This window comes from Mauremys mutica, unplaced genomic scaffold, assembly GCF_020497125.1.
Source record: "Mauremys mutica isolate MM-2020 ecotype Southern unplaced genomic scaffold, ASM2049712v1 000789F_np12_obj, whole genome shotgun sequence".
Classification (NCBI taxonomy): domain Eukaryota; kingdom Metazoa; phylum Chordata; order Testudines; family Geoemydidae; genus Mauremys; species Mauremys mutica.
In genome coordinates, this window is record NW_025423052.1 from 114,372 (window position 1) to 128,444 (window position 14,073).

Consider the following 14,073-nt stretch of genomic DNA (forward strand, 5'->3'; position numbering starts at 1 on the left):
AAAGAGGCCCTATGAATGCTGTGAGTGTGGGAAAAGCTTCATTGAAAGATCAGGCCTTTCTCAACATCAGAGAATCCACACAGGGGAGAGGCCCTTTGAATGCAGAGAGTGTGGGAAAAGCTTCACTCACAGCTCTCACCTTACTGGGCATCAGAGAATCCACACAGGGGAGAGGCCCTATGAATGCCGTGAGTGTGGGAAAACCTTCAGTTGCAGCTCAAACCTTCTTACCCATCTCAGAATCCACACAGGGGAGAGGCCCTATGAATGCCGTGAGTGTGGGAAAACCTTCATTCGCAGCCAGCAGCTTATCAGCCATCAGAGAATCCACACAGGTATGAGACCCCATGGAAGCAGTGAGTGTGGGAAAACCTTGTCTTGCACTAAGCCCATGTGAGCCATCAGAGAATCTGCAAGGGGGATCAACACCATAAACTCTCTAGGGTTATCGATACTTTCATACTTTTCCTGATTCCCACAGAGTAACTTTTAAAAGCTGTTTGAACTGCATGAAGCACCGATATCCCTCAGCTTGGCCAGATGAGTGGCCCAGTTTTGCATTTTGCAGTTTGACTCTTTGAGGTGGATCCATTTGTCCTTTCTATCAACTCCATTGTCCCATGAGTAATTCGAGCATGCCCTTCCCATAAGAAACAAGGGAGCATCACATTTGTACCATTCCTCCTATTGCAGAGTTATTGTTAGTCACCAATGATGCAGATTGTATCATTGCCAGTTGTTCTCATGGTGCTGTGGGTTGTGCTGAAGAGCAGTTATCATGGGAACTTTTCATATTACATTTAAATGACACTTTTTTCCTGACCTTGCGCCTCTTCATTTCAGCCTCTGTGATACTGGAAGGAGATGTAAAAAGCGACAGAGTCCTGTGGCACCTTATAGACTAAAAGACGTTTTGGAGCATAAGCAATATACAAAAACCTACAGGATAACACTTCAGCCTCTCTGGACACACAATCACAGATTTAAAAATAGCCATCCTGCAGGAAAAAAAAAACTTTAGAATCATAGAATTCAAGATCAGAAGGGACCATTATGATCATCTAGTCTGACCTGGGATGAGGGGGAAGGCTGCCACCCGTGAGTGGGGTGGCAGGGGGGACGCAGGCCCACCCACTCCACTGCATCCCAGCCCGGGGCCCTAGCAGCGGCTATCACCGCTGATGGTCAGTGGGCATCCTGACCACAACACACTGACAGGTTCGGGTGTGGCTGTAGCCTGATGGGTCAGCTATCCCCGGGCTACTTCCAATCTCCCCCTCAGCTCCTACCTGCTCCGTGGCGGCAGTCCCCGGCCAGTCCACCAGCATGGGCTCCTCTCGACCAGGGCTTGGTGGCAGGTCCAGCAGCTCCCCGGGGAAGTCTGGCCATGTGTGCTCAGGCGGCTCCTCCGGGTAGCAGCAGGGGCGGGGAGGCTCCAGCGGCCCCTCCGGCTAGTGGGCGCGGAGAAGCTCCGGGGGCTCCTCCGGGTAGTGGGCGCGGGGAGGCTCCAGGGGCTCCTCCGGCTAGTGGGCGCGTGGTGGCTCCGGGGGCTCCTCCAGCTAGTGGGCGTGGGGAGGCTCCGGGGGCTCCTCCGGCTAGTGGGCACGGGGAGGCTCCGGGGGGTCCTCGGGCGCGTGGGGGCGGGGAGGCTCCGGGGGCTCCGCCAGCTAGTGGGCGTGGGGAGGCTCCGGGGGCTCCTCCGGCTAGTGGGCGCAGGGAGGCTCCGGGGGCTCCTCCGGCTAGTGGGCGCGTGGTGGCTCCGGGGGCTCCTCCAGCTAGTGGGCGTGGGGAGGCTCCGGGGGCTCCTCCGGCTAGTGGGCACGGGGAGGCTCCGGGGGCTCCTCCGGCTAGTGGGCGCAGGGAGGCTCCGGGGGCTCCTCCGGCTAGTGGGCACGGGGAGGCTCCGGGGGTTCCTCCGGCTAGTGGGCGCGGGGAGGCTCCGGGGGCTCCGCCAGGTAGTGGGCACGGGGAGGCTCCGGGGGCTCCTCCGGCTAGTGGGCACTGGGAAGCTCTGGCCAGTCTGGGCGGCTGCCCCGGGTCCTGGAGGTTTCCCAGTCTCGAGCTCCCTGCGGCGGCTGGGCCCTGATTGAGCTCTGGCGACCGGCTTTTATACTTCCTGTCCTGCCCCCGACTTCCAGGGGGCGGGAACAGGTGGCGGTGGCTCCACCCACTTAAGTGTCTGCAAGGGCGCTCCCTCTGCTGGGCAGGAGGGGAGCCACACCGACTCACTACATGCAGACTGAGATCTGGGCCCCCTCCTTCACACCCAGTGCACCCAGACTGTCCTACAGCACTAACTCTCTCTTCTTCCTGCCGCTGTAACGCAGCTGGGAATCCTCACTCCTAGAGGTGCTTTTCCACAGACACTGAATTCCCCACCGGGCTGAGTCCCCACAGGGCTGTTCCGGGGGCTCCAATCCCCCACCCCAGGACTGATGGGGCAGTAACCTCACATCACCCCTGTGTGACACCCAGGGACAGCAGCTCCGTGCTGGGCTCTGGGGCTCCTGGGGAGGGGGGGGCAGTTCAACTCCTATGTCAGGAGGTTCCTGCAGCCTGGAGGTGACCATCTCTCACAGCCCCTCCCCCTCACAGAGATAATCCATAGCCCTCCCCCTGACAGCCCCTCCCCCTCACACTGACCCCCCCCACAGCCCTTCCCCCTCACAGCCCCTCCCCCTCACAGAGATACTCCATAGCCCTCCCCCTGACAGCCCTTCCCCCTTGCACCCCCACAGCCCTTCCCCCTGACAGCCCCTCCCTTCACACTGACACTCCCACGGACTCTCCCCCTCACAGCCCCTCCCCCGGACACCCCCATGGACTCTCCCCCTCACAGCCCCTCCCACTGTCACCCCCACAGACTCTCCCCCTCACAGAGATACTCCGTAGCCCTCCCCCTCCCCCAGACACCCCCACAGACTCTCCCCTTCACAGCCCCTCCTCCGGATACCCCCATGGACTCTCCCGCTCACAGCCCCTCCCCCTTACAAAGACACTCCATAGCCCTCCCCTCACACAGAGGAACGTGTTTGCTGGGCCGGACATTACAAACCCGGGGGTGAGATTTCTGAGGATTTACTCACTGGGCTCCCTCCCCCTCTCACCGCTCCCCTGAGGGGCTGGGCTCAGGCAGCATTTCATCCCGGTATTTCACCCCCCAGGGCCCCAGTCTCATCTGATCATATTTACTAGTCATGGGTGGCAGGTTTGTAGAAATTTTGGTGGTGCCCAGAACCTGCCCCCGCAACTCTGTCCACCTGCCTAAGGCTCTGGGCTGAGGGCTCTGGCTGGGGCTGAGGGGATCGTGATGCAGGAGGGGGCTCAGGGCGGGGGCAGAGGATCAGGGTGCGGGGGGCTGAGGGCTCTGGCTGGGGCTGAGGGGATCGTGATGCAGGAGGGGGCTCAGGGCGGGGGCAGAGGATCAGGGTGCGGGAGGCTGAGGGCTCTGGCTGGGGCTGAGGGGTTTGTGATGCAGGAGGGGGCTCAGGGCGGGGGCAGAGGATCAGGGTGCAGGGGGATGAGGGCTCAGGGCAGAGGCTGAGGGGATCATGATGCAGGAGGGGGCTCAGGGCGGGGGCAGAGGATCAGGTGCGGGGGGCTGAGGGCTCTGGCTGGGGCTGAGGGGTTTGTGATGCAGGAGGGGGCTCAGGGCGGGGGCAGAGGATCAGGTGCGGGGGGCTGAGGGGTTCGTGATGCAGGAGGGGGCTCAGGGCGGGGGCAGAGGATCAGGGTGCGGGGGGCTGAGGGGAGTGTGATGCAGGAGGGGGCTCTGGGCGGGGGCAGAGGAAGAGGGTGCGGGGGGCTGAGGGCTGGGGCCGGGGCTGAGGGGTTCGTGATGCAGGAGGGGGCTCAGGGCAGGGGCAGAGGATCAGGGTGCGGGGGGCTGAGGGCTCTGGCTGGGGCTGAGGGGTTCGTGATGCAGGAGGGGGCTCAGGTCGTCGGCAGAGGATCAGGGTGCTGGGGGCGGTGGGCTCTGGCGGGGGCTGAGGGGTTCGTGATGCAGGAGGGGGTTCAGGGCGGGGCAGAGGATCAGGGGCAGGGGGCTGAGGGCTCTGGCTGGGGCTGAGGGGTTCGTGATGCAGGAGGGGCTCAGGGCGGGGGCAGAGGATCAGGGTGCGGGGGGCTGAGGGCTCTGGCTGGGGCTGAGGGGATCATGATGCAGGAGGGGGCTCAGGGCGGGGTCAGAGGATCAGGGTGCAGGGGGCTGAGGGCTCTGGCTGGGGCTGAAGGGTTCGTGATGCTGGAGGGGGCTCAGGGCTGGGGCAGAGGATTAGGGTGCAGGGGGCTGAGGGCTCTGGCTGGGGCTGAAGGGTTCGTGATGCAGGAGGGGGCTCAGGGCTGGGGCAGAGGATCTGGGTGCAGGGCTCTGGCTGGGGCGTTCGTGATGCAGGAGGGGGCTCAGGGCTGGGGCAGAGGATTAGGGTGCAGGGGGCTGAGGGCTCTGGCTGGAGCAGAGGGTTTGGGGCGCTGGAGAGGCTCAGGGCTAGGGCAGAAGGGCAGGGTAAGGGCAGCCTGCCTTGCCATTAGTGGATGGGGGACACTAGGACCCTGGGGCAGCAGACAGCAGTTGCTGCCGGGAGCAGGGCTCCGCGTAGGAATATGCATGCTGCTTTCTTTCAGGTGGGAACGCAGAGGAGGAGAGGGAGACCCATGGGAGCGGGGGTGGCAGGCGGAGGCCTGGACCCTCTCCAGGCAGGGACAGGGCCCAATCCGGGCAGACCTGGGGAGAGACCCAGCTCCAAATATTGCTGGAGCAGGGCCCCCGGCCCTGACTATTGCTGGAGCTCGGACACCACAAAAGAATATAACCCACTGCCTATGCCACAATCCACTTGGCAGCACCAAACAAGGGATGTTTTCCATGCCCAGGAGACCCAGCCAGGGACTGATGTGCTGGAGATATGTCGGGAAAAGGGACTGAATTGCCAAGGCAGGAAACGAACCATCTACAGCAACGTCATTAACCACAAACACACTCTAGCCATGCTCCAGCCAGTAGGGAAATGGGCAGGAACTCTGGCTGCTCAGCCATGGCCACACGACCAGAGCTGCACAGCAGTGAGTGCGCTGGGGAAGCTGGTCTGAGTGAACAATTGGAAATGACCCTTCAGTGAGAACAGAAGCAGAGTGTAGAAAGGCCCCTGTGTCAAGTAGTTGTGGCTGAGGCCTTAGGGAGCTGGGTTAGAAGCCTCAGGGTGTTTCTGTGGAGGTTTGATTCTTGCCAGCTAGGCAAGGCCGGTGTGTGGTGTCTCCATGGCTGCACTTTCAGTGATGCAGGTTTTTCTCTCTCCCGTTGTTCCATGAGCATCCTACTAGATTGCCAGCTGCTTTTCAACTGCGGTGTGGAGACTGTGTGTGCGGGGAGAGACTGTGTGTGTGTTGGGGAAGAGTGAGTGTGTTGAGGTAGGTAGGAGCGGATCATTATTATCCCTACTTGAAAGAGGGAGCAGCTAAGGCTGAGAAAGGAGAATTGACTTGTCTTAGGTCACACAGCCAGTCAGTGGCAGAGTTGGGAATAGGACCCAAGAGCCCTGATTTTCAAACTAACCATCAGTAAAGTGCTCTCAGATGAGCTCCAGACCAACAACAGTGCACAGGAATTATTCAGCAAGTATTTGAGGAGAACTGCAATGTTAGAGAGAATCATGAACTGCTCAGAGACCATTAATGCAGAGAAGCAGCAAAATTCATCAAACACAGAACTGGTTCTGACTTATTTCCTTGGTCTTAAAAGAGAACAACAAGGACCTGAGTCTCCTCCCTGTCAATAACCCCCTGCTCAGCCAATCAGGGTAGAGACTGAGGGCGGGAGGCTGAGGGTTCTCACCAGAGAGCCCAAAGGATGGCCCAGGTCACTGGTGGGGATCACTGCCCGAGCACTATTTCAGCCCCACATTTTTGGATAGACCTCCCACAGTGGGAGCTGCAGAGCACTCCCCTGCAACACACACACACACACACTCTCTCTCTCTCTCTCTCTCTCCTAATGTTGGGAGGGGAACAGGAGAAAGAACAAAAGAAGCAAGAGATGAAGAGAAAGGAGGGAGGGAGGGAGGGATGTAGGAAAAGGTGAAACAAAAATAACAAACCCTAATGTCCCCTGTGATTCTAAGGGACAAAATCCCAGGTGCGCAATAAACTTCTGCCTCCTTAAGCTCGTGTTTTCCATGCCTAGAATTCAACTGTCACCAGATGGATCAGACTGAACAGGTTTCAAACCTCCAGGAGGCTCTTACCTTCTAAACAGGGACGGCTGTTTTCTAGTAAAATCACTAAAAGGGAAGGAGAAAACTCGAAAGAGGTTCCTCCTGGCGCTCACGTCCGTAAACCCAAATACTCTCTCAGTCCTCAAAGAGAGACCTGGAGAAGGAGACTTGCTGCAGCAAAGCCACAGGGGTCTCTGAGGTTTCCCTGGCCCCTCGCCCCGGTCCTGCCTGGCTGATGTCAGCATCTCTCTGTGAGGTCACCACCTCCCCACCACCTTTGACCAATAGTCTGAGGTCTTGCAAAAGGCCTTTGTGATGTCACTGCCACACCCCTCCCTTGCTGGGCTAATGTCCTGCCCCTGGCCAGGCCCTTTGGAGGTTTGAGCTGCTCCCTGTGGATCACCCCATTCAAGGAGCGTTTGTTCTAGGCAGCAAGCCGGCTAGACAGAGAAACATCAGACGCTGCTCCCAATGCTACACTCAGTTTTTCAGAAATTATGGCCAGAAGAGACCATTAGAGCATCTAATCATATAATCATAGAATATCAGGGTTGGAAGGGACTTCAGGAGGTCATCTACTCCAATCTACTGCTCAAAGCAGGACCAATCCCCAACTAAATCATCCCAGCCAGGGCTTTGTCAAGCCTGAGCTTAAAAACCTGTAAGGAAGGAGATTCCACCACCTCCCTAGGTAACCCATTCCAGTGCTTCACCACTCTCTTAGTGAAAAAGTTTTTCCTAATATCCAACCTAAACCTCCCCCACTGCAACTTGAGACCATTACTCCTTGTTCTATCATCAGGTACCACTGAGAACAGTCTAGATCCATCCTCTTTGGAACCCCCTGTCAGGTAGTTGAAAGCAGCTATCAAATCCCCCTCAGTCTTCTCTTCTGCAGACTAAACAAGCCCAGTTTCCTCAGCCTCTCCTCATAAGTCATATGCTTCAGCCCCCTAATGATTTTTTGTTGCCCTCTGCTGGACTCTTTCCAATTTTTCCACATCCTTCTTGTAGTGTGGGGCCCAAAACTGGACACAGTACTCCAGATGAGGCTTCACCAATGTCTAATAGAGGGGAATGAACACATCCCTCGATCTGCCGGCAATGCCCCTAATTATACAGCCCAAAATGCCGTTAGCCTTCTTGGCAACAAGGGCACACTGTTGACTCATAGCCAGCTTCTCGTCTACTGTAACCTCTTGGTCCTTTTCTGCAGAACTGCTTCCTAGCCATTTGGTCCCTAGTCTGTAGCAGTGAATGGGATTCTTCCGTCTTAAGTGCAGGACTCTGCATTTGTCCTTGTTGAACCTCATCAGGTTTCTTTTGGCCCAGTCCTCTAATTTGTCTAGGTCCCTCTGTATCCTATCCCTACCCTCCAGCGTATCTATCACTCCTCCCAGTTTAGTGTCATCTGCAAACTTGCTGAGGGTGCAGTCCACACCATCCTCCAGATCGTTAATGAAGATATTGAACAAAACCGGCCCCAGGACCGACCCTTGGGGCACTCCACTTGAAATTGGCTGCCAACTAGACATGGAGCCGTTGATCACTACCCATTGAGCCCAACGATCTAGCCAGGTTTCTATCCACCTTATAGTCCATTCATCCAGCCCATACTTCTTTAACTTGCTGGCAAGAATACTGTGGGAGACTGTATCAAAAGCTTTGCTAAAGTCAAAGAATAACACATCCACTGCTTTCCCCTCATCCACAAACCCAGTTATCTCCTCATAGAAGGCAATTAGGTTAGTAAGGCATGACTTGCCCTTGGTGAATCCATGCTGACTGTTCCTGATCACTTTCCTCTCCTCTAAGTGCTTCAGAATTGATTCCTTGAGGACCTGCTCCATAATTTTTCCAGGGACTGTGGTGAGGCTGACTAACCTGTAGTTCCCCGGATCCTCTTTCTTCCCTTTTTTAAAGATGGGCACTACAGTAGCCTTTTTCCAGTCATCCAGGACCTCCCCTGATCACCATGATTTTTCAAAGATAATGGCCAATGGCTCTGTAATCACATCTGCCAACTCCTTTAGCACCCTCGGATGCAGCGCATCCGGCCCCATGGACTTGTGCTCATCCAGTTTTTCTAAACAGTTCTGAACCACTTCTTTCTCCACAGAGGGCTGGTCACCTTCTCCCCATGCTGTGCTGCCCAGTGCAGCAGTCTGGGAGCTGACCTTGTTTGTGAAGACAGAGGCAAAAAAAACCATTGAGTACATTAGCTTTTTCCACATCCTCTGTCCACTAAGTTACCTCCCTCATTCAGTAAGGGGCCCACACTTTCCTTGACTTTCTTCATGTTGCTAACATACCTGAAGAAATCCTTCTTGTTACTCTTAACATCTCTTGCTAGATGCAACTCCAAGTGTGATTTGGCCTTCCTGATTTCACTCCTGCATGCCTGAGCAATATTTTTATACTCCTCCCTGGTCATTTGTCCAATCTTCCACTTCTTGTAAGCTTCTTTTTTGTGTTTAAGATCAGCAAGGATTTCACTGTTAAGCCAAGCTTGTCGCCTGCCATATTTACTATTCTTTCTACACATCGGGATGTTTTTTTCCTGCAACCTCAATAAGGATTCTTTAATCCTTTAGAGGATTGGAACTGATTTCAGTGAAGGGACATGTTTGCTAGGTTTTTATGCATTTGCACAGGAAAACACTGAGTGTTTCTATTCATTTCAGGTATCCCTATTCAGTGGAACTCCTGAATATAATGGAAACGCCATTATTTTTGTTGAAGGGAGAAGTTTGTAAGGGGCCCTTGGATTTGAACCAAGGACCACTTGAACTGCAGTCAAACACTCTACCACTGAGCTATACCCCCATGGCTGCTGTGTAGGTAAGTCAGAGATCTTAAAGATTTTGAAGGACAGGCCCTGCCTCAGAGATCTCCTGTTCTGTTCCCAGACCACAGTGCTTTTAAAAATGGAGTTTGATTAAATTTATAGATCCATGTAAACACCACAGCTTGCACACCCACTCCCATAGCTTCCCCCAGTGACAGAACTACCACCTCTCGGAGAGATGGATTAACTACACAGACGGGACAGCTCTCTCCCCTCTGCTTAGAGCATCTTCATTATTTATGAATAGGTGGGAAATAAACTCCTGAATGGACAGTAACCAATTTATCAAATATTGCTGGGTCTGCATTCAATATGGGTACCTGGTCGTATTGGCTGGATTAGTAGGAGCATTGCCGGCAGATCGAGGGAAGTGATTATTCCCTTCTATTCGGCACTAGTGAGGCCACATCTGGAGCATTGAGTCCAATTTTCGCCCCCCCACTACAGAAACAAATTGGAGAGAGTCTAGGGGAGGGCAACAAAAATGATTAGGGGGCAGGGGACTTACGAGGAGAGGCTGAGGGCAGGGCTGCCCGGGGGGGGCAGGTGGGGCAATTTGCCCCAGGCCCTGCAGGGCCCCCATGAGAACACAGGATTCTAGAGTATTGCAACATTTTTTTATGGAAGGGGCCCCCAAAATTGTTTTGCCCCAGGCCCCCTGAATCCTCTGGGCGGCCCTGCCCACTCCACCCCCTTCCCTTGTTCTCTCTCTGAGGCCCCACCTGTGCTCCGCCCTCACTCCCATTGGCCACTTCCCACCACTGCTCTTCCACTGGGGCTGAGGCCTGCTGGTCCACCTTCCGCTCGCTCCTCTCCTCCCTGAAGGCCTCCTTGTGCCTCTCCACCCCGTACCCCAAGGCCTGCCTGCTGCCCCCACCTCTCTGCCCCTCCCCTGAGACCCGCCCTGCCCACCGCCCCCACCTCTCTGCCCCTCCCCTGAGACCCGCCCTGCCCACCGCCCCCACCTCTCTGCCCCTCCCCTGAGACCCGCCCTGCCCACCGCCCCCACCTCTCTGCCCCTCCCCTGAGACCCGCCCTGCCCACCACCCCCACCTCTCTGCCCCTCCCCTGAGACCAACCCTGCCCACCCCCCCACCTCTCTGCCCCCCCCCGAGACCCGCCCCGCCCACCGCCCCCACCTCTCTGCCCCTCCCCTGAGACCCGCCCTGCCCACCACCCCCACCTCTCTGCCCCTCCCCGAGACCCGCCCTGCCCACCGCCCCCCCCTCTCTGCCCCCCCCCGTCGACCCGCCCGGCCCGCCGCCCCCACCTCTCTGCCCCTCCCCGAGACCCGCCCTGCCCACCGCCCCCACCTCTCTGCCCCTCCCCTGAGACCCCCCCTGCCCACCGCCCCCACCTCTCTGCCCCCTCCCCTGAGACCCGCCCTGCCCACCGCCCCCACCTCTCTGCCCCTCCCCTGAGACCCGCCCTGTCCACCGCCCCCACCTCTCTGCCCCTCCCCTGAGACCCCCTGCTCTCCGCCCCCACCTCTCTGCCCCTCCCCTGAGACCCGCCCTGCCCACCGCCCCCACCGCTCTGCCCCTCCCCGGAGACCCGCCATGCCCACCGCCCCACCTCTCTGCCCCTCCCCTGAGACCCGCCCTGCCCACCGCCCCCACCTCTCTGCCCCTCCCCTGAGACCCCCCCGGCCCACCGCTCCCCCCCCTCTGCCCCTCCCCTGAGACCCGCCCTGCCCACCCCCCACCTCTCTGCCCCTCCCCTGAGACCCGCCCTGCCCACCGCCCCCACCTCTCTGCCCCTCCCCTGAGACCCGCCCGGCCCACCGCCCCCACCTCTCTTCCCCTCCCTTGAGACCCGCCCTGCCCACCTCTTTCCTCAGTCGTCTGTTGTTATTCCATGAAACATCAAGGATGGAATAAAAAGCTGAGTTTACTCACTGATGTGCTGGGGATATGGCAGGAAAGGGACTGTCTGAATGATCAAGGCAGGAAATGGACAACAATCTACAGCAACGTCATTGACCACAAACATACTCTAACCATGCTCCAGCCAGAAGGGAAATGAGCAGGAATTCTTGCAGTTCAGCCATGGACACACTTACACAATGGCACGGCAGTGTGTGTGCTGAGGGAGCTGGTCTGAGGAAACAACTGGAATTGATCACTCAGTGAGAACAGAACTAGAGTGCAGTGAGAGACACATCTCAACCAAGTAGTTGTGGCTGAGTGGTTAAGGTGATGGACTAGAAATCCATTGTCGTCTCCCTGCGCAGGTTTGAATCCTGCCAACTATGGAGAAAGTTGTGGTTCTTTAGTTTCAAGGGAGCTGGGTCTTGTCTCACTCTCAAGCTGTCTCTACACTATTGGGTAATGCGGCTTTAAAGTGTTTTAATTAAACAGCTGTTGCATGTCCACACTATGCCCCTTGTGTCACCAGAGCACATCCACGCTAGAATCTTGGATGGCCACAGAGAGCAGTGCACTGTGGGTAGCTGTGCAACTGGCTGCAGGGTGCTTTAGGAAGGGTTTGCAATGCCTCATGGGCCGGTGTAGCATCACATGATGCAGGTTTCTCTATCCCACCGTTCCACGGGCATCCTACTAGATTGCCAGCTGCTTCTCAACTGCAGTGTGCGTGGCGGGGTAGAGACTGTGTGTGTGTGGGGAGAGGGAGTGTGTGTGTGGGGAGAGGGAGTGTGTCGCACACTGTCTCTATGTTCAGACAGCTGCTGCAAGCAACCAGGCCTGAGGCAGGGGGAGGGGGCAGCCCCAACATCAGCCCCCGCTTCCCTCACTGGCTCAGCTCAGCACAGCAGCCTCTGTCACACACACACACACACACACACTGCTGCTGAGCTCTGTGTCAGGGGTGCAGGAACAGGGGGTTTAGAGGGCCGTGGCCCCACCACACTTAACTGGCTGTTAGGACAAATGATGGAGGGGGGAAAGGGGGAGTCTTGGGGGGGGGCGCGGCCTTCTGGGGGTGGGGCCCCGGGGGCAGAGGTGGTGTGAGTGTGGGTCCTTGGGGAAGGGGTGTCATGGGAGTGCCACAGTTCAGACAATAGTGACCCCCCCACTGTAAGGAAGCTCCCGCCGCCCCTGCTCTGTGTTGGTAGCGCGGGAGAGAGCAGCGTTCCAGGGCAGTGATTTGCTCCCCGGGGCTCCGCCAGGGGGGCTTGGGAGGCTGCAGGGAGCCCTGGGCCCTTTAAATCACCAGACTGGGGAAGCCGGGCCGGGCTGGCACAGCGTACCCGCTCTTGCCAGTACCTCATACCGGAATGTACCAGCTTACGTTCACTTCTGGAAGGTCCTCACGTGGATCAATAACTGGTTAAAAGCCAGGAGACAAAGGATAGGAATAAATGGACAGTTTTCAGGATGCAAACAGGTAACTAGTGGTGTCTGTACTGGGACTAGTCAACATCTTCATAAACGATCTGCTGAACAGCGAGGTGACAAAATGTGCGGATGATCCAAAACTACAGAGGATAGTTAAGTCCAAAGCAGACTGTGAGGAGCTAAAAAGAGATTTCACAAAACTGGGTGAAAGGGCAACAAAATGGCAGATGAAATTCAATGTGAATCAGTGCAAAGTGATGCACATTGGCAAACATAATCCCAACTCTACATAGAAAACAATGGGATGTAAAATAGCTGTTCCAACTCAAGTGAGAGATCTCGGAGTCACTGTGGCTAGTTCTCTGCAAACATCCACTCAATGTGCAGTGGCAGGCAAAAAGTGAACAGAATGTTGGGAATCATGAAGAAAGGGATAGAGAATAAGAGAGAAAATCTTATTGCCACTGTATAAATCCATGGTATGCCCATATCTTGAATACTGCGTGCAGATATGGTCGCTCCATCGTAAAAAAGATGTATTGGAATTGGAAAAGGTTCAGAAACGGGTATGGAGTGTCTGCCATATGAGGAGAGAATAATAAGACTGGGACTTTTCAGCTTGGAGAAAAGCTGACTAATGGGAAATATGCTAGAGGTCTATAAAATCATGACTGGTGTGGGGAAAGTAAATAAGGAGTGTTACTTATTCCTTCTCATAACACAAGAACTAGGGGTCACAAAATGAAATGAATAGGCAGCCCGTTTAAAACAAACACAAGGAAGTATTTTTTCACACAACGCACAGTCAACCTGCGGAACTCCTTGCCAGAGGAGGTTGTGAAGGCCAAGACTATAACAGGGTTCAAAAAAAGAGCTAAATCAATTCATGGAGGACATGCTCTGAGCCAGGATGGGCAGGGATGGTGTCCCTAGTCTCTGTTTGCCAGGAGCTGGGAATAGGTGACAGGGGATGGATCACTTGGTGATTCCCTGTTCTGCTCATTCCCTCTGGGGCACCTGGCTTTGGCCGCTATGGGAAGACAGGATACTGGGTTAGATGGACCCAGTCTGACCCAGTCTGGCCGTTCGTACGTCCTTACGTCCTTATGCTCCTTTCATACAGATGCCTGGGATTCTGCCTCACAATGTGTCCCTGAGGTCTCAGCCAAAATGCCCAGACAGGCAAACACTCTGGGCTCCTGAAGCCTCTGCCCCCCACCTAGTGCCCTATGGCTCATCCCTGACCCTTGCTGCTGCTCCTTGCTATAGACTGTGAGAGGAGCGGCGGCAGCGCAGGAGCCTTCTGGGGACGCAGATCTGAGGCTTTGGGGAGACACATTGTCTGAGACATCAGAGCACTGCAAACCCTGCAGCCACCCCCTCAATCCGGGGCCTGTTCCAGCCCTGAGTCTGGGCTGCCGCGATCCCTCCCCCAGAGCAGGGCGCCCACAGATTACAGCCTGTAAATAGGCGTGTGAGACTAACTCCTGTTCTCCCTGACAGGGCCTCCCCTAAACCAAGTGCCTCTCCCAGGCAAGACGTGTCTTCGGTGCCCCCCCATATGTTAAAATTTTGAATATCTTATTTTTCATTGCATTTGTAGCTCATTTCATGATTTTGACGCACAATTTCAATGCATGATTTTCTCTGTCATATAAGATGATAAATTTGCAGGCTAGGTTCTGTAAACCTGTATTTATTCATGCCATATATAAGC

General features: G+C 56.0%; 1 non-coding gene across 1 annotated transcript; it reads right to left on the reverse strand.

The window, feature by feature from the left end:
* Positions 1-8,963: 8,963 nt before the first annotated feature.
* Positions 8,964-9,035, reverse strand: TRNAC-GCA. The gene has a single exon. It is a non-coding gene; the product is annotated as a tRNA-Cys (tRNA).
* Positions 9,036-14,073: the final 5,038 nt, after the last annotated feature.